At 43.4% G+C, this 20,525-nt stretch overlaps 1 protein-coding gene and 1 long non-coding RNA gene across 2 annotated transcripts in view; one reads left to right on the forward strand and one right to left on the reverse strand.

The window, feature by feature from the left end:
* LOC146340062 (uncharacterized) overlaps positions 1–16,793 on the forward strand; it is a 49,169-nt gene extending 32,376 nt beyond the window's left edge. The window contains exon 4 of the long non-coding RNA XR_014784458.1: positions 15,753–16,793. This is a non-coding gene — a long non-coding RNA (uncharacterized LOC146340062). The remainder of the gene's footprint in view (positions 1–15,752) is intronic.
* The window catches only part of GRM8 (glutamate metabotropic receptor 8), an 832,708-nt gene that overhangs the window by 725,615 nt on the left and 86,568 nt on the right, over positions 1–20,525 (reverse strand). The window lies entirely within an intron of this gene.

The following is a 20,525-nucleotide window of genomic DNA, read 5'->3' on the forward strand; positions in this document are numbered from 1 at the left end:
ATGTTGAGTTTCAAACCAGCTTTTGCACTCTCCTCTTTCACCCTCAACAAGAGGCTCTTTAGATCCTCTTCGCTTTCTGCCCTTAGGGTGGTATCGTCTGCATATCGGAGGTTGTTGATAATTCTCCCAGCAATCTTAATTCCGACCTGTGATTCATCCAACCCGGCATTTCTCATGATGTACTCTGCATATAAGTTAAATAAGCAGGGTGACAATATGCAGCCTTGTCGTACTCCTTTCCCAATTTTGAACCAATCGGTTGTTCCATGTCTGGTTCTTACTGTTGCTTCTTGACCCTCGTATAGGTTTCTCAGGAGACAGGTAAGGTGGTCTGGTACTCCCATCACTTTCAGAATTTGCCACAGTTTGTTGTGATCCACACAATCAAAGGCTTTAGCGTAGTCAATGAAGCAGAAATAGACGTTTTTCTGGAATTCTCTTGCTTTCTCCATGATGCAGCGAATGTTGGCGATTTGATCTCTAGTTCCTCTGCCTCTTCGAAACCCAGCTTGTACTTCCGGTAGTTCTCGGTTCGCATACTGCTGAAGCCTAGCTTGTAGGATTTTGAGCATCACCTTGCTGGCATGTGAAATGAGCGCAATTGTGCGGTAGTTTGAACACTCTTTGGCGTTGCCGTTCTTTGGAACTGGAATGTAAACTGACCTTTTCCAGTCTTGTGGCCACTGTTGAGTGTTCCAGATTTGTTGGCATAATGAATGCAGCACTTTAACAGCATCATCTTTTAGGATTTTAAATAGCTCGGCTGGAATACTGTCATCTCCGCTAGCTTTGTTGTTACTAATGCTTCCTAAGGCCCACTTGACTTCACTCTCGAGGATGTCCGGCTCAAGTTCAGTGACCGCACTATCATGGCTATCAGGGACATTCAGATCTTTCCTGTATAGTTCTTCTGTGTATTCTTTCCACCTCTTCTTAATCTCATCTGCTTCTGTTAGGTCCCTGCCTTCTTTGTCCTTTATCATGCCCGTCTTTGCACAAAACGTTCCCTTGAGATCTCCGATTTTCTTGAAGAGATCTCTAGTCTTTCCCATTCTGTTGTTTTCCTCGATTTCCTTGCATTGTTCATTTAAGAAGGCCTTCTTGTCTCTCCTTGCTATTCTCTGGAACTCTGCATTCAGTTGGGTATATCTTCCCCTTTCTCCCTTGCTTTTCACTTCCCTTCTTTCCTCAGCTACTTGTCAAGCCTCATCAGACAGCCACTTTGCTTTCTTGCATTTCTTTTTCTTTGGGATGTATTTCGTTGCTGCCTCCTGAACAATGTTACGGACCTCAGTCCATAGTTCCTCAGGCACTCTGTCTATCAGGTCTAATCCCTGAAATCTATTCCTCACCTCCACTGTATATTCATCAGGGATATGATTTAGGTCATACCTGAACGGTTTAGTGGTTTTCCCTACGTTCTTCAATTTAAGCCGAAATTTTGCAAGAAGCAGCTCATGATCTGAGCCACAGTCAGCTCCAGGTCTTGTTTTTACTGACAGTATGGAGCTTCTCCATCTTTGGCTGCAAAGGACATAATCAATCTGATTTCGATATTGACCATCTGGTGACGTCCATGTGTAGAGTCGCCTCTTGTGCTGTTGGAAAAGAGTGTTTGCTATGATCAACATGTTCTCTTGGCAAAACTCTATTAGCTTTTGTCCTGCTTCATTTTGTACACCAAGGCCATGCCTGCCTGTTATCCCGGTGATTTCTTGACTTCCTACTTTAGCATTCCAATCCCCTATGATGAAGAGGACATCTTTTTTTGGTGTTAGTTCTAGAAGGTGTTGTAGGTCTTCATAGAACCGATCAACCTCAGCTTCTTCGGCCTCAGTGGTTGGGGCATAGACTTGAATTACTGTGATGTTGAATGGTTTGCCTTGGATTCGTACTGAGATCATTCTATCATTTTTAAGATTGTACCCCAGTACTGCTTTTCCCACCCTTTTGTTGACTATGAGTGCTACTCCATTTCTTCTAAGGGATTCTTGCCCACAATAGTAGATATGATGGTCACCTGAATTAAATTCGCCCATGCCTGTCCATTTTAGTTCGCTGATTCCCAAGATGTCGATGTTCAATCTTGCCATCTCATGTTTGACCACCTCCAACTTACCTTGATTCATTGATCTGACATTCCAGGTTCCTAAACAATATTGTTCTTTACAGCATCGGATTTTCTTTTCACCACCAGACACATCCACAGCTGAGTGTCCTTTCGGCTTTGGCCCAGCCGCTTCACTCTTTCTGGCGCTACTTGGAAATACCTTCTGCTCTTCCCCAGTAGTATATTGGACACCTTCCGACCTGAGGGTCTCATCTTCCGGCGTCATATCTTTTAGCCTTGTGATACGTTCCATGGGGTTTTCTTGGCAAGAATACTGGAGTGGGTTGCCATTTCCTTCTCTAGTGGACCACATTTTGTCAGAACTCTCTGCCATGACCTGTCCGTCTTGGGTGGCCCTGCACGGCATAGCTTATGGCTTCACTGAGTTATGCAAGCCCCTTCGCCACAACAAGGCAGTGATCCATGAAGGGGGCCTATAGGATACACTACAATAAAGGAGCTTTGCCTTCAGAGGTCTCTCCAGTGTATCTCAATGGCAATGCTCTTATGCTGGTGCGGTCGGGGGGGGATGTTGGGGAGATCATGGATCCACAGGATTCTATGGCTTCTTGTTCCCCCAGTAACTCTCCCCCGCCAAGGGCCAAGAACTATCATTAACAAGCCAGTCCTGCTGAGGCTTGGGCGTGTTCTACATACGTACACATCTTACACCATTCCACAGTCTAAAATGGGGGTGCACAAGTAACATTCATATTCTCACACCAGACATCACTGCCCATCAGGCCGGGCATCAAGGGTAGGCATGGTCAGGCACTTGCTGAGGGCCCACACCCAACAGAGGCCTACTGACAAGACTCCCCTTGGACTTGCTCCTCGTCTCCACCATTGCAACCTGATTCATCACTTGGCTCTCGATCTGGCCCAGACAATGGTGGTGATGAGGAGAAGCAGCAGATGCACTGCCTACTTGCTCACTGGCTATTTGCTCACTGGCTCTCTGACTGTCAAGAAAGCAAGTGGTAGCAAGGAGGAGGAGCAGCAGCAGCTGGTGACAGTGGTAGTGAGAAGGTAGACTCAGTGAGGGAAGAGTTCCCACGGAGGGTGTCTTGCCCAAGGACCCTCAAAAACCCAGAGCCGGCACTGCTGCCTCTCTGCTCTTGGCCCCCTGCTATTAAACTCTGCTGGAGGCTCTACTCTGTCTGTTATATGCTATATTCATGTTCTCAGCAATAGCCTCTCCTCTGCTGATTTCAAAGTCAAAGGAGCATTTGTTCTTTTGGCTTCTGAGGTATTAGAAAAATGTAATTGTCTGGAAGTATGCTCTCCTGATTCATTTTCTGTGTGTCACCATTTGTAGCCCACCTTTCCACCAAGTGTGCTCAAGGCAGCTAACGGGCATCTCTACACCAGCCTAAAAATCTTTCATTTAAAACAGGGCTTTCTGCTTCTGTTTTAAATGCAGAATCACGACGACTCCCTTTTTCACGTGCTTCCTTTTCCCCCTCCCCTTCCCCCCTCCTTCTCCCCATATCAGAATCTTCCATTATCTTTCATTGATCTCGCTCCTCTTCTTCCCGCTTTTCCTCTTTTCACGGAGGGAACTCAAGTGGAACACAACAGGGTGATTTGATAGCTCATTATCTATGATCTATTTAAAAACAGAACAAAGGGAGATTCCCTGGAGGGCCTTGGCAGGGTCACGGCGTCATGTAAAGAGCCCACAAACTTCCATGAAGGAGCAATCTCCATCGCAGGATAAAAGCTCTTTGTGAAGGAGCCCAACAGCAATAATGCAAATATGAATAGCTTCTTTATCAGGGTTCCCAATTGCATGGAGGCCTCTACTCATGTTCATGGCCCCTCCAGCTTTGCAAGCAACACAAGAAGGTCAGGAACTGAGCAGATGGAAGATGCGGGCGGGGGGTCTTGCATGCACACCCACTTCCCCTCCACACTTTTATCCATCACATGACTGGCTGAACACCTGCATAGGACCATTGAAAGACAGTCACACTGGACCATTTTAACTTCCTCTGTGTCATAACGCAAGTCATTTATTTATTTATTTATTTATTTAGAACATTTCTATCCTGCTTCTCAGCCAAAAACGCTCCCTTTTATAAGCAATAAAAGACAGTCCCTGCCCACAGGCTTATACTCTAAAAAACATAACACACAAGGAAAAAGGAAAGAAGAGGGGGAAGCTGGAGGAAATTAAGATTTTGAGCGAGGCAGGTGGAATGGCTGTTTCTTACTCTCATCTCCGTAGCGCAGCCTGCTGGAAACCTGCTGAGAAATCCCACTTAGGTGCTACTGGCAATAAGAGCATTGAGGCATTTTGGTTTTTCCTTGTTTGTTTCTTTCTTTGAGCAAAGCATATAGTAAACAAAAAACAAACAAAAAATTCAGCAATCACTGCATGAGTCAAATTAAGCAGTTTTTGAGGTTACCTCTACTGTGTTCTGTGGCAGAGTTGTTTTTTTAAAAAAAAATCGAAATAATAATTAGAAATGTCATCAGATGTTTTGGTTGGAAGCATCTGGCTAATCATCTTGACAGAACACATGCTATCATCAAAACTGAAATTGCCTATGGAATGAGATGTATAGTTGGCTAAATCTTCCCTGCGGGGAAACTTCCCAAACTGCACTACAAAATGTGGAGTGCTTGGCATTTTCTGTTTTTGTTCACAATTTACTGTGAAATGCCTCGAGGAGATTGCATTAAAAGCTCAAGGGTTCCTGGACTACTTGAGCAATAATAAAGCACCCCTTTCTCCACGTTCTTGCTGCTGGGTTTACTTCCAGTCATTAGAGTCAGGAACACTGGCCCATTTGAGGGCCCTGGGTAAGTCTCCAGTCACCACCATCTGCACCACTCTGACCACTCCCTCTCACCACCACTTCCTCCTGTCACCTTCTACCCGCTCCCACCACCACTCCGTTTCCTCTGCTCTGTCTCTTTTCCCCACCCCACCCACAACTTACCAGGCAGCAGTGGAAAGAGGTCCTTTCTTTCTTTTTAGAATATTGACAGCCAGGGTGGGCTGTATTTGTTTCTTCACCAGTTGTATCCCAGAATGCATATATTCATACTTTTTCTTCCCCTATATGAGAGAATGACTGCCATCAGGGCTGGCATCAAAGGTAGGCATGGTTGGGCAACTGCTGAGGGCCCACACCTCAGCAGGGGCCCACTGACAAGAACCCCCTGGAGCTGGTCCTCCCCATCACCACTGCAACCTGCTTGTTCATCTTCCTCTCACTCTGGCACAGACAACAGTGCTGGTGGTGGTGAGAAGGAGGAGCAGCAGATGCCACGGCCTGCTTGCTCACTGGCTCTCTGCCTGTCAAGCAAGCAAGTGGCAGCAATGAGGAGGAGGAGGAGCAATAGTGGCTGGTGACAATGGCAGTGAGAAGGTAGCCTCACGGAGGGCGGGGCAGGGGGGAATTAGGGGTGTCTTGCCCAAGGGCCCTCAAAGACCATAATTCCTCAAAGACTCAAAGACCATAATTCCTATGGGGAGAAGTCAAGTGCTGTACTTGGGGACCACATCACTATGGTGAAAAAACCTAACAGTTCCTGACCCAAATCCTGACCCATCTGGATGTATGGACACATACTACATTCACAAGGAACTAATGGGGGTGCACAGAGATGCACTGCAACCCTCTGGCATCACTGCAACATACGTATGGGTTCTGCCAGTGGAGACTGGAAGTTCAGATTTTGGTGGGGCTGTAATCCATTCTGGGTTTCAGTCAGATCAAGCCAGAACTCTAAAGGGGCTATCCAAGGTGCTGAACCTATTTTGGGGACAGGGTTCAGAACCATGGATAGCTCCTTTAGAGTTCTGGCTTGTTCTGACTGAAACCCAGAATGGATTCACAGCCCCACCAAAATCGGAGCCATCAGACTCCACTGGGTTCTGCATTCAGCCATCAAAGATACCCTAATTCACTTGTTCTTCAAATCCATTATTAAGATTATGGTGTCAAGGTGCTGTTCATTCTTTGCATGTGGCCTTGTTACTCCTTTTGGGGCTACAGACTTTCTTTTGAGGTTGAAATTAAATAGAAAGCTTTGTAATTGCAAACACAGCAGATGACAGTTAAAGACAATAATGAAATAATCCCTAAAGGGAAAAACACAACATAATGAATTAAATATTTTCAAAACATATTTAAAATAAGTTCTGGTTATATTATTTTCTTGTTGATGAAAAGCTTTTTTAATTTTTCAGTTTACAGGAATCATTCATTCAATCTATCTGTCTTCCCAGAACTTTAACCTGCATTGCTAGTTCCCAACATCAAACTAAATTAGAAACAGTCAACTTTAGTGACTCACATTAACAGCATTTCTCTTTATAGCTCCTGCAATTTAAAAAATGTGGGGATTAATTTATTTGAGAACCATAGCCATTATCTCAATAGAAATATCAGCCCACCACTATCACAAGGCAAAAGCCAACTTATTAAAAGCATGTGTTGTTAAACGTCAAATAAAATATATACCTTTGTAAGAAATACTGCATAGTTAAGCTACCATTAGGCAAACATTTTAAAAACCACTTTATGTTTTCCTCTTTCATTGAATTATTAACTATATAATAAATGTAATGCTTCATCATTTAGACTGCACATGATTCACTCATACTGGAATCAGACCTTTTTTGTATAAAGGCATTCTTTTAAAAGGTGCATTGTATAACATACAAAAAAGGGAAATTTGTAGTCCAGTGGTTCAGCTATACTTCTATACAACTATTCAGAGCAGCGGCATCAAAAATGAAAACAGCTGTAATGATAGCTAACCTCCAATAGGAGATGGCACCTAAAGAAGAAGGTAGCCTATGCCAAATATCACAGATCGCCCTTGGTAAATGGAAGCTGTCAAGAACTTCACACAGCTTTCCCTAAATTCCATCATTTTATTGTGGCATTTACAAGAAAGGAGAGAACAAACAAATATCATAACCAGCAAGAGAAGTGGGAAGGGAAATGGAGGCTCTGTGTTTTCATACTTTCAGCTGCAGTATAGGTCATGCTGACTAGTGCTGCACCATGACATTAAGCACTGGGGGAGACATTTAACTGTCCCCAGTTATTCTATTCATCTCACTGTGTCATGCTGACCTGATACAGGACGAAGGACACACAGTGCCGTGTGATGATCCTGATTTTTACCTGATCCAGCTTCAATGGTACTGCTTCATTGATCACAACCAGGCCTTCACTTGGGGCACCACAAACCAGGGTCCCATACCTGCCAGTTTTATAGATAGGAGCTCTCAACATCCAGCTTTGGGTACCAACCCATATTATTTCAGTCTGATAAGTATGGAGCCTCTTGGGCCAAAGAGGAGCGACAACAGTACCAGGTAGTTTTGTGGGGCTCTTGCAACAAGACTACTTAAGAATCACCCCAAAAGAGGAAATGCATCACTAAACATGAGAGCAAAAGAGGACACTGGTCTGCATAACATTTGTATGTGCTAAGTTATCTATCTGTATAGATGCAAATTTAGAAATCATTCTTATAATTTAAATAAGAAATCCAACATAATGAAGAAGGCTGTGACCAGGTTAGCTGTGTGCCTTCTCAATCTGCTGTCCGAGTGCTGTTGATGGGCAATTTCAAGGCCCAGCTCTTCCTTTTGATGGTTCTTTATCTTTAAACTGGACTTGGACTGGATAGCCCTTCAGATAGAGGACACCTTCAAAATAGAGTACAGTCCTCTGGCCACCCTTTAAATGGAGGACTGCCCTCGGGCCACCCTTTAAATAGAAGGCTATCCTCCATAAAAGAGGATGCATGGCCACCCTACCTGGAGGAAGGCCACAGGTTCCTGTGGAAAAGCAGGAATGACTCCATGTGATAGCAAATGGTAGTGGGTAATGGATATTACCTGCCCTCCCCCCAATCTGGTCCCCCAGTTTTTAGTTACAGTATATTTGTACTTGATGTCTATACCAAAAACCTGGTTCCCCTAATAATGATCACTTCCAGACTATCTCTCTCCTAGACTAGTTGTTTAGGAGGCCTGCTTACCCATCTTCCCTGTATAGGAGGGAATAAAAACATCAAAGTGGAGAAAGCAGACTTATCGTTCAGTATCATCCAAGCACTCTGATGTGCTTCATGCAACAATTCTTTAGGATAAGGTGGGAATCTTTTTTTTTTTATAGAAACTGAGGCCAGATGTAGACACACAAATGAAACACAAACATGAAAGACAAAATATTGAACCTTATTCCTTTGAACACATTATTTGGAGTCGATTTTCCTCCCCACTCCCCCCACAAAAAAATCTGAAAGATCACAGGGTCATTCGTGGCAAAAGCACAGGACTTAAAACTTGCCTTTCAAGTTCTGCTTTAGTACCTTCATCATTAATACACCTTTGCTCTTTCTGCCTGAGTACAGGCATTAACTCCTTTCCATGTACATCCTTCATGGAACAAGTCAGTGGTTACACTTTTTCTTGCCAATGTTTTTACACAAAAGACTAATCCTAGCGAGGGAAGCTTAACAGCACCTGGTCCCACTGTATGTGCACCTGTGGCCCAGTGTGCTGACTTAATAAAAACACAGATTCATAGAGAGCCATACTGAAGCACAAGAATATGCCATTCTGAACAGCCTTGGACACAAACACATACCAAAGTACAACCATAGACCTGTTCAGGCATTATGCCTGGACATCAACGCATGTAGTGGACAGGGGGGGGGCACTCTAGGCCTATCCCCAACTTCCTCATGAGCACCAACCCTGCCCTCTGTGTCTCCGGTCTGCCTGCATTGATCCCGCATAGGCACAGTCTCTTGAATGCAAGTAGAACCCTCTGCAAGATGGAGGACACTGATAAAGCCAGCTTCCTGGCTGCTCAGAGGCTTCTCCTTGTGTTCAAGCAAGCTCATGTAGAAGCCCCCTTCAGACCTTCCCACTCAATGTGGGAATGTCAGGGATGAAAAGAACATGGACAGAACCAGCGCACGTGCCTCATGCCCCCTTCATATGTTGGTGTTTCCTGTTCAGGCGTAACACAAGTAGCAGAGACGCATGTTATGAAGGGAAGCCATGACAGAGGATTAGCTTGTTATGCGGAAGCAGTGACAGTAGAAGTGTGAGTGAACTGTACTCACCTCAGAACCCAAATTGCAAAACATGCACACTTGCCCAAAGTGCATAATTTATTCCAACATTGATATATCTGGAGACCAAATGTTATTGTTGTTCTTATTATTATAAAACACCCCATCTTAAAATCTTTGAATTTTGGAGATGTAGAGCCATATATTTGGCTGCTTACATAAATTGAAGTGTGAAATAAAGCCTTCCCCTCCTCCTTCTCCTCACACACCTTAGGCTTGCCTACTCCCCTGCACCACCACCCTGTCTCCAAAGTTCCACTGCTTGTCTGTTCCTTTCCGTCAGCAGCATAGAACTTCTGCCATCCCTAAATCCTATGTGATATTTTGCCCCCAGGCTTCCTTTCTCCTTGGTTTTCAACTTTCTAACTCCACCCCCATTTGTCTCAGTCTCTCTTCCCCACCACCACCGCCTATCCTTTCCTCAGGCTGCTAATTCTCATCTTAAAGTCTACTCTGCCTGTCTTTCATCATATTGTCTCTAAGCTCTGTATGCTTTTCATTCTCCTACCTCCTGGGCTGTCTCATCGTCAGGTTCTCAATCTCCTTGCCTGCTCAGTTGTCTTACCAGCTGCTCCTTCTCCCTGGGCTTTCTGTTCTATTTTCCTAGAAAATGTAATGGAATTTTCTAGCTTTCATAGAAGTTACATTGTCAGCATCTCACTGGACAGCAGATTAGCTGGACTGTTTCTGGGAATGTTCATGAACATTCCATTCCAACTACTACAGTCAGTTTCTGCATAATACTGGGAGGAAGTAATAAGGATGATTCTCTGTGCGAATACAGTGCCATCACTCAGTAACTTTCCAGAATCACTGAAATACCCTCTTCTTACTCCTCTGATCTAGCTATATAGGCTGCAGTTATTTGATAGTGCATGGAATAAGACAGTCTTGCTATGGATCAAACAACATCCATATGAACTATGAAAATTCATTTGCTCCACATAACAAAATTAATCGGTCCCTCAGAGTGACAAGAGCATCCTGATCCTAAGGACATGTGGATAAAGATTTGAATTTGGACAAGTAAATGTCTGACTTCAGATACTTTGAAGTGCATCTCAAAAGACTGTAAATAGATTTGCTGAGCATACTTTTCACTGTTACCTCTAAGGGCTTAATGGCGATCGCTTGTGTGTTAAATCTTGATTCTAGGATGCAAGTTGCTTCAGAACACTTTGTTCTTTCTTGGAAAATAACGTGGCATGTAGAAGAGTAGGTCAGCATGTCCAAATGTTACATGTTTCTGTACAGTCAGTTTGGCAACACATACTGAATTTGGCAGCACCCCTCTTGTGAGGGAATCTGCAGAGGAAAAGTACTAGACAGATTCACACATGTACATGCATTCCTTGATGCCTGCAATATCAAAAGCTAACTTCCATGTGTAGATGAGCCATCACAGATCAAATACCACAAATAGTTTTTCATATCAGCTTGATCTCACATTACTGTCACCAATGGAGACTCCCCGCTCCGCTTTTTAACCCCCTGCCCAGGGCCATTTTGGGGAGAATTGGTGGAGGGAAACGCTTAATCTTCCCCTCCCAGTGCACAGTGGTCCCAATTCAAATTGGAGCCATGTGCAATTACATTAGAGTAAATAAATAGCTAACCTTCAGCTCCACCACAGCTGGGCAACTTGTGGCTCTCCAAATGTTTTGTCCTACAACTCCCATCAGCCCTAGCCAGTATAGCCAATGGTGAGGGCTGATGGGAGTTGTAGGCCAAAAATCTGGAGGGCCAAAGTTGCCCACCACTGAGCTACATGCCACATGATTAGTGTAATGTGTAGTCTGGCTCTATGCACATGGATCTCTTCATGCACAGGGTTCTAGTCAATCTGGATCATGACAAAGCCTATGTGTATAAAGCTCTAGGCTTTCCCTCTTCAATGTCCATGCTCAGTGCTGGGAGGTGGAGCCAGGGAGAAGGGTGACATTAATAGCATAGAGTCCCTCCTTCATGCATATAATGCATACCTGAGTGTCAGTCCTCAAGTACTGAATAATGAGAAATCAGGTGATGTCCCTACCAGTGGAGGCTGGTGGCTCCAATGTCAGTGGAGCTGTGAATCTGCTCTGGGTTTCAGCTAGAAACTCTAACAGAGCTATCCAAGGTGCTGAACCCAATCTCCAAAATGGGGTCAACACCTCAGATAGCTCCTTTAGAGTTCTGGCAGGTTCTGGCTGAAACCCAGAGCAGATTCACAGCCCCACTGACATCAGACCCACAAGCCTCCGCTGGTCCGTACTGAATATGGCTATTTATTAATGTGTTTGCGGAAAGCAAAACTAAAGGAAATCTATCAGGATTTGTTTGAAAATAATTTTGAAATGTAAAGTTAGGGGGGATAAAAAAAAAAAAGGAAGGAAAGATAGTCCTATAGTTTTCTCCCTGCTCCAACTGTAAAGGATTTCAAATAAATCTATTCAAATCAAGACTAATACCACAGATGGTATCAACTGCTGTCATACCTATGCAGCATGGGCACAATTGAATTCATATTGTTCCACAATACAACAAAGGCAGAATTCAGTGAGATGGCTGGCTAACCCACAAAACCAAAAGTAAAATGCTAAAAACTGCAACAGAGGGATATTTGCACAGACAAGTCCACAAAATTGCTACTAGGTGTCCTACAGACATAAAATTGCTACATATTACATTTGGCTACCCCATTGTGTTCCTCTGTGTGTAGAAGTCGGTTCCCTACTCTCCTTTTTCTTTTCTCACATTCCATCACTCTAGCTTGGAAAACCATGCATGGATTTCCCCCTTGCTTTGCCTGAGTGATGGATGGTGGTGTGGGGAGGGACGAGAGTTAAGGGAAGAACTCTCCATCACTTCCCTTCCCTACCTCTGTCAAAAACATGACTGGCATTGGGGAAGTCATATTAATAAATGCCGAGTCACTGGCCTACCTCTTGAACTATCTGGGCTTCCAGGGGAGTTGTGTCTTCCCTCAGTGGAAACTTTCCATTTCTATATAAGTAAATGTTTCAGCCTGTCCTACTGAAGGACATTTTGCTACTAACAATACATCACCATCATCCCCTGTAATAGGGAATTTCAATGGTCAAGTGCTATCAGTTTTGAAGCAAACAAGTCAACCCAAAAATAAGGTAGCGATTTCTACATACTCAGAAGTATATATATTGTAAATTAAAAGAAAAGTGGTTGGTGTTGGCATTTTTTAATGGCCTGGCAAGGATCTGTGAGCTTCCAGGACTTACATAATTTTGATGGCACTTGAGTCGATATATATAAGAAAAAATAGAATGACTCACCTTATTGTCTGGAACTTCCTGGACCATTTAGACTCAATGGGTAGGATCCAATGTTAGTCCTACATAGAGTAGACCCATTTAAATGAATGAGACATTAGTTAAGACTTACTTATCCTATTCATTTCAATAGCTCTACTCTACACGGGACTAACGTTAGATACTACCCTCTGTGTTTTTTCTCTGTCTACCTCTACCCCCACACCCTCCCCAGGGTCCAAGTGAGACCTACCTATAGAAAACAATGGTGAAATCTAAGTTTTGCATCGCTGTGATGGTGCAGTAGCACAACCATCCATAAAAAAGATGATAGTAGCAAAGAGTGGAGTTCCTGACCTATCTAACTCAGCTCTTCTTTTATGTGAAAAATATATCTGCAAGTTCCAAAGAACTACACAAAGCTCCTGTTTGAGACTGGCTGGGGACCTGAAGAGGAGAACTCCTGTTAGGGGCTGGGGAATACACTGCATATCCCCACTTGTCATATCTAATTATCCAAGTAGCAAGCTGAGCATGAGCATTGCCAGTTTGTGGTAAGATTCTGCACTAACATGTGGCAGTGTGAACCAGTGACCCCAAAAGGTGTCAGTGAGTGCACACTCACACTTGAAAGCAGCCACCCTACTGCTGAATGACAAGGCAAGATGAAGTGAATTATGCAAACACCCTGTTGTCTCCAACACACTAAACCAACATGGCATTAGTAAGCACGCTATCATGAAGCAGGGTGCAGTCCCCGCACCAGGTAGCAGAGTGAGAAGAATGGCAAACTGTGCAGCTCCCCCTTTTCCCTGCCCCATCCAGGAGGGCCTGCTGCTGCTGCCCCGCCACTTCCAGCAGGTGATCTGGAGAGCTCTGCCAGCTGCTATCCTGCCATGACATATGCCACAGTGAGAAAGCAGCTGGTTGGGCTCTCTGGAGCAGCCACCCACCCTCTGTTTCCATCACGCACCTTCACCTTTGCTGCCACGCAGCTGGAAGAAGCAGCTGCAGGGCTCTCATGGATGTTCTGGACAAGCCCCACACCTGGAAAAGCCAATCCGGCAGCAGCAAAGGTAAGGGGGCACGTGCCAGGGGAGAAGGAGCATGATGCGGCAGTGCATGTTCTCTCCTGCCTCAGGCAGTGGGAGACCTTGGGCCAAGGCTGTTAGTAAGCACTGAATTGCTTAAGGTGAGTTATCAGTGTACACTGGGACATGTAACTGAATTGCCTGAGGTGAATTGTCAACTTACACTGGAAAATGACAATCCGATATCCTTTTAAAAATACTGCATAATATCATACAGATGAGTGAACTACATTATTCAGTCTGTCATTCCAGAAAAGAAAAAAAACAACAACCACAAAATCACGGATATGTGCTCAACTGCACATGCCAGCAAAATACTGTCTTTTGTACAACAGCTTGAAAGACAGCAAGTCAGACATGAACATTCATGTATGTTACTCAGTCTAACCCAGAAATTCAGCCCTGCCATCCTGTGGCTATTGGCCTGTTCATCAGAAAATCAGGATGCCAGAATTAACAGAGCAAAAATAAGTACATGGATCAGCTAGACAGAAAATGAAGTAAGGCAAACAGATCATTTATATTGTGGAAATCATAGTTACAATATGACACATTGGTTTGGTACCGGGGCAAGAGTACTCAAAGTGCAGCTTTCTCTATCCCAAAAGGTAGGTGATTATTTTAAATGTCAAGTCCTAGGCCCAAGTAGCTCAGTAGTCTGGGCCCCAGCCACAGGCTGTGAGCTGCCCAGGTGCAACACAAATTCCCTTTGAGTTCAAGGGCGCATACTCCCCAGTGAGTGCATTTAGGGTCCCTCTGCCTAGGTCCCTCGCAAAAACAATGCTGGAGGGAGCAATCCCATGGCCGCTAGACAGTAGGCCATAGGATATCTTGTTTTCTGGGAACCGACCTCAGAGCCCACACTCCAAGGCCGGTTATTATTATCACTATTACTATTATTATTAATTACATTTCTATACTGCCCAATAGCCAGAGCTCTCTAGGTGGTTCCCGGAGAACCGACCTCCCCCCACTTCCACGCTGCCTCGGAGGCAGCGCACAACAGCCCCAAACTCTGCACTCTTAAGAGGAGTGTAGTGTGGCCGAAAAGGGGCATGTCTGGGGACGTTCCAGGGTGGGGAGAGTGGAAATGCCGGTATGACACATCCAATGTGTTGTACAGCAGCCTCCTCCCCCACTCCACCCTCCCATGGCTAGACAGCTGCAATTGGCTGTCTAGCCGAAAATGCAGGGCAGGAGGAGTGCGGAGGGAACAATCCCCTCTGTGCTTCTCCTGCCCTGCATTGGATAGGCAGTTGCTTCCGAGTTCAGAGGCAGCCGCCTATCTGGATAGGATTGCACCCTTAAATACTAAAACATACTTGCACCCTCCTCCAATCTAACTTGCTACTGAAACTACAATTTCACCACATTTCTTGTAGATGCACTGATGACTCCAGAAAAAAATGGAGTGGGGGTTGCCAGGGGAGACACAGAAGGAGCAAAGTGTGGGAGCTAGTGTGGTGTTCTGGTTAGTATGTTGGACTGAGGAGACCTAGATTCCAGTCCTCACTGAGCCATGAAGATCACTGGGTGACTTTGGACCTGTCACTGACTTTCAGTCCAACCTACCTCACAGGGTTACTGTAAGGATAAAATGGAGAGGAGGAGGACCATGGAAGCTGCCTCAAACTCACTGGGGAAGAAAAGTAACAAATAAATAAATAAAGTCCCTTTGCTAAATCTCTGAAAGAGAAACAACAATATATTTCACAGTACTGCTTGCATCCTAAACTTATTTTCTCTGCAGTAAGCCCGGTTGTTTTGATGGAGTTTACTTTCACGCAAGCATACTCAGGTTGTTGGCCTTATTTTTTCATTTAAGAGTTACTTATAATTTTCATGTTAAAAGTGACTTTCCTTCAAGTAAGCAGAAATATGGGCATTGGGAATGGGGTGAGCTCCCCAAAACAGATGCTAAACAGGACAGGCCGCCGGCACTTTTAATAGTTATGTAGAAGAAGGTGTTTCAGCAGGTGTGGCTTGTATGAAAAACTACACGTGCTGGAATTCGAAGGCTGCAATCCTATACCCACTTACCTGGTGGTAGGACCCATTAAGCTCAATGGGGCTCACTTTGACTAGACATGTGCAGGATTGCACTGAACATTTTCAGACACTCACATGACATCTCCATGAAAATATGCTGTGTTGCTGTCTCTACAGATTCAATATAGCTGATGACTGCCTCCTGTACTTCATTATTGCAGCAAGTTCTATGACAGGCAAAGAAGGCAGATTACACATGGAGAATAGGAAGCCAGTGCTGAAAGAAGGTAACCTAAGCCAACCCACACCAGAGAAGAAAATCTCCAGATTTTTTTTTTGGGGGGGGGGGAGACGCCATCTAACTGAGATCAGGCATGCACCTACATTACTTTGTTTTTGGCATTTACTGAAGACTTTTCTTTTTAGACAACCATTTCCTAATAGATGATTAAATTCCAGCTACACTTCTACTGGTGTATTTCTTCTTTTTTAGTAATCCTTTGTATTTGGTGTTTTAACTTGTACACTACCCCAGTATCTTTTTATGTGGAAATAAAATATATGTGCCTTTTGTACTTTTTCAAAATCAAGGTGAATCCTTTGGTTTTAAAATGAGTATACATTTTAATATCTTTGTACCAAGAGCAATACCTTATCTTATTTTTTTATCTACATATAACTTAAAGGACTCTCTTTTTGGGGGGGTGGTGTTTGCAATAGGGCCCTATTGTCTTCAAATAGATCTCTAATTCCATTAGAAGAAATAGCATTGAGTACAGCTGTCCTGATCTGTCCTTATAAATTAAAGTGTTTGCAATATCTTTCTTTAAAGTAAATCTCAAACAGCCCAAGAGTTAGTTATGGATATTTTGAATGAAAATTAATTCTCTTTGTATTCTTTCCTAATTAGTTATTGTTTTCAAAAAGTGAGAAAAGTGAAATGGACAGATTTGAATGCTAAGATTCAAATCTTAGAAGTATGTGCTTACTACCATACCACAAATAACATCTTCATGTGCAAGCAGCAAAAATGGCTTGTTTCTTGCAAAAAAAACTCCAAGACTGCTCAGTCAATTTGAACCAATAAGTTGTAATGCAAAAACCCCTGGAATAAGTATGATAAGCATTCTGTTTAATGTAGTAAACTTTCTTCTTCTTTTTTGAATCTATATTTATTTTATTTTTATAAGTGAAATAAACAATACCAACAACAGAGTCAAAATCTTCAGTTTCCAACATTACAGTATTCTGGGGAAGAAGAATAAAAGGAGGAAAGCAAAAGAAGGAGAAAAAGAAAAAGAAAAAAGATTATATCTAAGCTTCAGTGAAAGCAAACCAAATATCCAAATATAAGTCCAATTGCAAATTATACCTATACAACACTCTTCCAGACATTGCAGGTATTATTAAATCTTCAGTCCCCTGCTCCATAAATGGTGAGCCTTGACTCTCAATGTTATAACCTCAGACTTATAGCAAATTTAGTAAACTTTCTAATGGATCTCAGCATTGAGATTCTAAGGACCAAGACAGACATTACTTTAAATTACTTTCAAGCAGATTTTTCATTTTTACTCTAGAGCAGACACAGGTCTCCCAATTTGGATCAGGACCATAATGTAGGTTGTAGGGAGTTTTTAAGATCCAGATTGGGCACTCTGGGCCTACTCTAAAGTAAAACTGAAAATAAGGCATAGCTGCTAAGCATACATTCAAGTAGGCATGGCAGAGAATTCCGCCACGGATCTCGGTGAGGATTTCCCCCGAAATCCGTGGCGGAATGAAGCCCCCCGCCCCCCCACCCCGTAAAATGGGCCCAGAACGGAGCCTACCTTTGTCGGCCATTCCGGTGTTCCTCGAATGGCAGCCGCGTCTGCAGCCGCCATTTGCGTCTTTCGAATGGCCGTGACAGGCTACGTAAATACTTTTTACCCAGCGGAGCGAGGTAAGCGGGGTTTCCTACACCCCTACATTCAAGGTGTAATCCTATGCATATTTAGACCAAAAAAAAGTCCTACAGTTCTGGAGGGATGCTGGGAGTTGTAGGACTTTTTTCTGCCTAAACATTCATAGATTGTGCCCTTAAAGTAATGTCTGTTTTCATTTCCTCAGAGTGCCTCTGGACTCATATAGGATCTAGAGACACACTGGGGAATTAAAGATGGTGGCCACTACGGAACTCTGCAGTGCATCTGACCTCTTCTGAAGTAAAAAAGAAAACATTGTGGCAACTGCCTTTGGGGGCTTTAGGATGCCATGAAGTGGCCCTGTGACATTAAAGTAGCTAAGCCAATGGAAGCCAGAGTGACCATGAAGGCCTTCATCTGGTTCTTGGATGTCATAGAGGGACTCAGAAGCCTAGGGGCAAACAGATAATGTGCAAATGCAACATTAGCTCTCTGTGATAATACAAATTGATCAAGCAATGGTATATCAACAGAGGTGGGGCAGTGAAACAACTCAGAGGCCGAGGAGGATATTACAAGGGTGAGGAAGTCAGAAGATGAGGAAGGGAATGCTGAACCTTCAGGATGGAACTTGGACCAATGGACACTTAGGTACGTTAATGATAAACATGTAAGAAGTCTAAGCAATATTCCTTTTTTTTCCTGAAAATTCACACTTTCCTAAATCAGCTTCATTTGTGTTTTGATTCAAAGCCTTTTGATTATATGAAAGATCTCATGAAGAACAATGGATGAGCATTTGCACACTCTAGAATCCTTACAAAAATCTAACTCCTTTATTTTAATTTCCTGGTACCATATAATTTTAATGTAGAAATCAATGCATCCTCACTCAAAGGTTGTGATGTTACAGTAGCTTTAGCAGACCACAGAAATTCACTTAATATATGGACCTATATTCTCATTAAATTTAATCACATGCATATTTGAAATAATGTTAGGTTCAAAATGTGGGCTCAGGGCATTACATCAGCTAAAGCTGTGGCTGGTATATTTATGGACTGGAGAAGACAGCACCTGCATGTACTACATTTATCCCAGTTGGTATTTACTCGGCATATTTTATAGCGGCAGTGAAAGAAACGTAAGCAGGGAAGAGAACACAAATACGGTTTGCATCATTTACTTTGAGCAGCCATTCCCAGTGTGGTGCGCCCTCCAGATGATTTGCACTACAACTCCCATCAGCTCCAACTAGCGTGGACAATGGTCAGGAATGATAGGGGTTGTAGTCCAATACATCCGGAGGGCACAAGGTTAGAGAAGGCTGACTTACAATAATGCCCTTCAGGGCAACGTGGTTAGGATTGAAGCCTAAGGCAGCAATCCTATACCAACTTACCTGGGAGTAAGCCCTAGTCAAATCAGTGGGACTTACTTCTGGGTAGACATGTACAGGATTGTACTGTAGCTCCTCTGAAGGGATTCTTCTTTGGCTGGCTACATATCCAGACTTTCCAAACCATGCACAGTTGTACCACACAAACTTGACACTTAAAGCTACCTCTCAGAAAGCTCAGAAAGCTCATATAACTGGACTTTCAGGGCCAGCCCTACCATTAAGCAGAGCAAGGCAGCTGCCTCAAGCAGATGATTTGGGCTGTCTTGAAACAACAGCAACTTGCTAATTATTTCAATTGTTGTTGTTGTTATATTTTTACTGCCAGGAAAAGGGGGATACACTTGTGGGATTTTCAGCGCCAGCTGCCAAAACAATTTGACCAGCCTTGGGTACTATGCACTTTGACTAGGCAATTGGGTGTCATTTGCTGCTGTGCAAAATGTTTTTGGCTGACCCTGGGCTTTCTGCTACTTCCTCCAAGTTGGATACAGCTTTACCGTAGATTTAATCAGACAAAGAGTCAGGCATATAGCCCTTCAAGTGTGTTTGGCCCATGCCAATACAACCTATTTACCATTTTCTTTTGGCTTTCTATATGTTAAAAAAGGGGTATACAATGTGGTACCCGCACGCACCAATGTGGTACCCCCAGTCACCTTCCTCAGTCCCTCACTTCTGCCCTGCTGGCATGTGCCTGGCAGGGCATTGGATATCTCACAGGCTCCAGTGTCAGAGCTCTCTGAGATCAAGTATAGGATTGCCCTGCGTGCCCATGTTCTGCCTTCCCGAGTTTTGTTCAGCAGGTATGCTGGCTTTGTTTTTTTTTTCTTTTTGCACAAAAATCCATGTGTATTTCCGGGTGTATTTTTCCAAATATATCCACCAATTGTATGCATCTTTGAAATGTATGCATTCTTTTCCCACTGATTTCAGCATATTTGTGCGCTTTTTTCAAAAGGATGCATTTTTTCATGCACATTTTTCAAACACATTTTTTTGGATCACAAATCACACTGCAAGCTCAGAAATGTGTGGATATTAACTGCAGATTGTGTCCACATCCATGTTTGATCTGGAAGGTGCAAACTGGATAAATCCTGATCAAAAATGAACTGAGTTTCTCATCCATCCCTGTGGGTCATGTCCTTTCTGTAATTTCTGCTCTGGAATTCACAGCCAACTAATTGCTTCTCATCTGGACTCTTTACCCAGTAAGCCAGTAATTCTGAATGTAAGTTACCTACTAGGAGATAAAGTCCCCGGAGTTTCCTTGGCAGTGGCAAAATTCCTGTCAGTGGCAGTAAAGACTAGGAAGCAGCTGGTCAAATGATAGCTCAATTTTATCATGCCAGAAACTACCCTTGTGGGAGTTATTATAGGTTGCTGATGTCACTCCATTTTGTATTGTATCTGTATTTTGTATTTGATGTGGTAGCTGTAACTGAATTTCTAATGTTTGAATTTCGATTAATTGACTGTAATGTTAACCTGAATGAAACAGAAATGATTGCACTGTAACTTTCCTAAAACCAGCTAGATTTGAACAGAAAAAAAAAACCCAGCACAGAAGAAAACGAACTCCAACTCTCACCTAATCGGATTGTCCATGTATGCTTTGATGTATATATAAAGCTTTTGCAT

Source organism: Heloderma suspectum, chromosome 7, assembly GCF_057233095.1.
Source record: "Heloderma suspectum isolate Gila_16-S chromosome 7, 16-S_ref, whole genome shotgun sequence".
In the NCBI taxonomy this organism is placed as follows: domain Eukaryota; kingdom Metazoa; phylum Chordata; class Lepidosauria; order Squamata; family Helodermatidae; genus Heloderma; species Heloderma suspectum.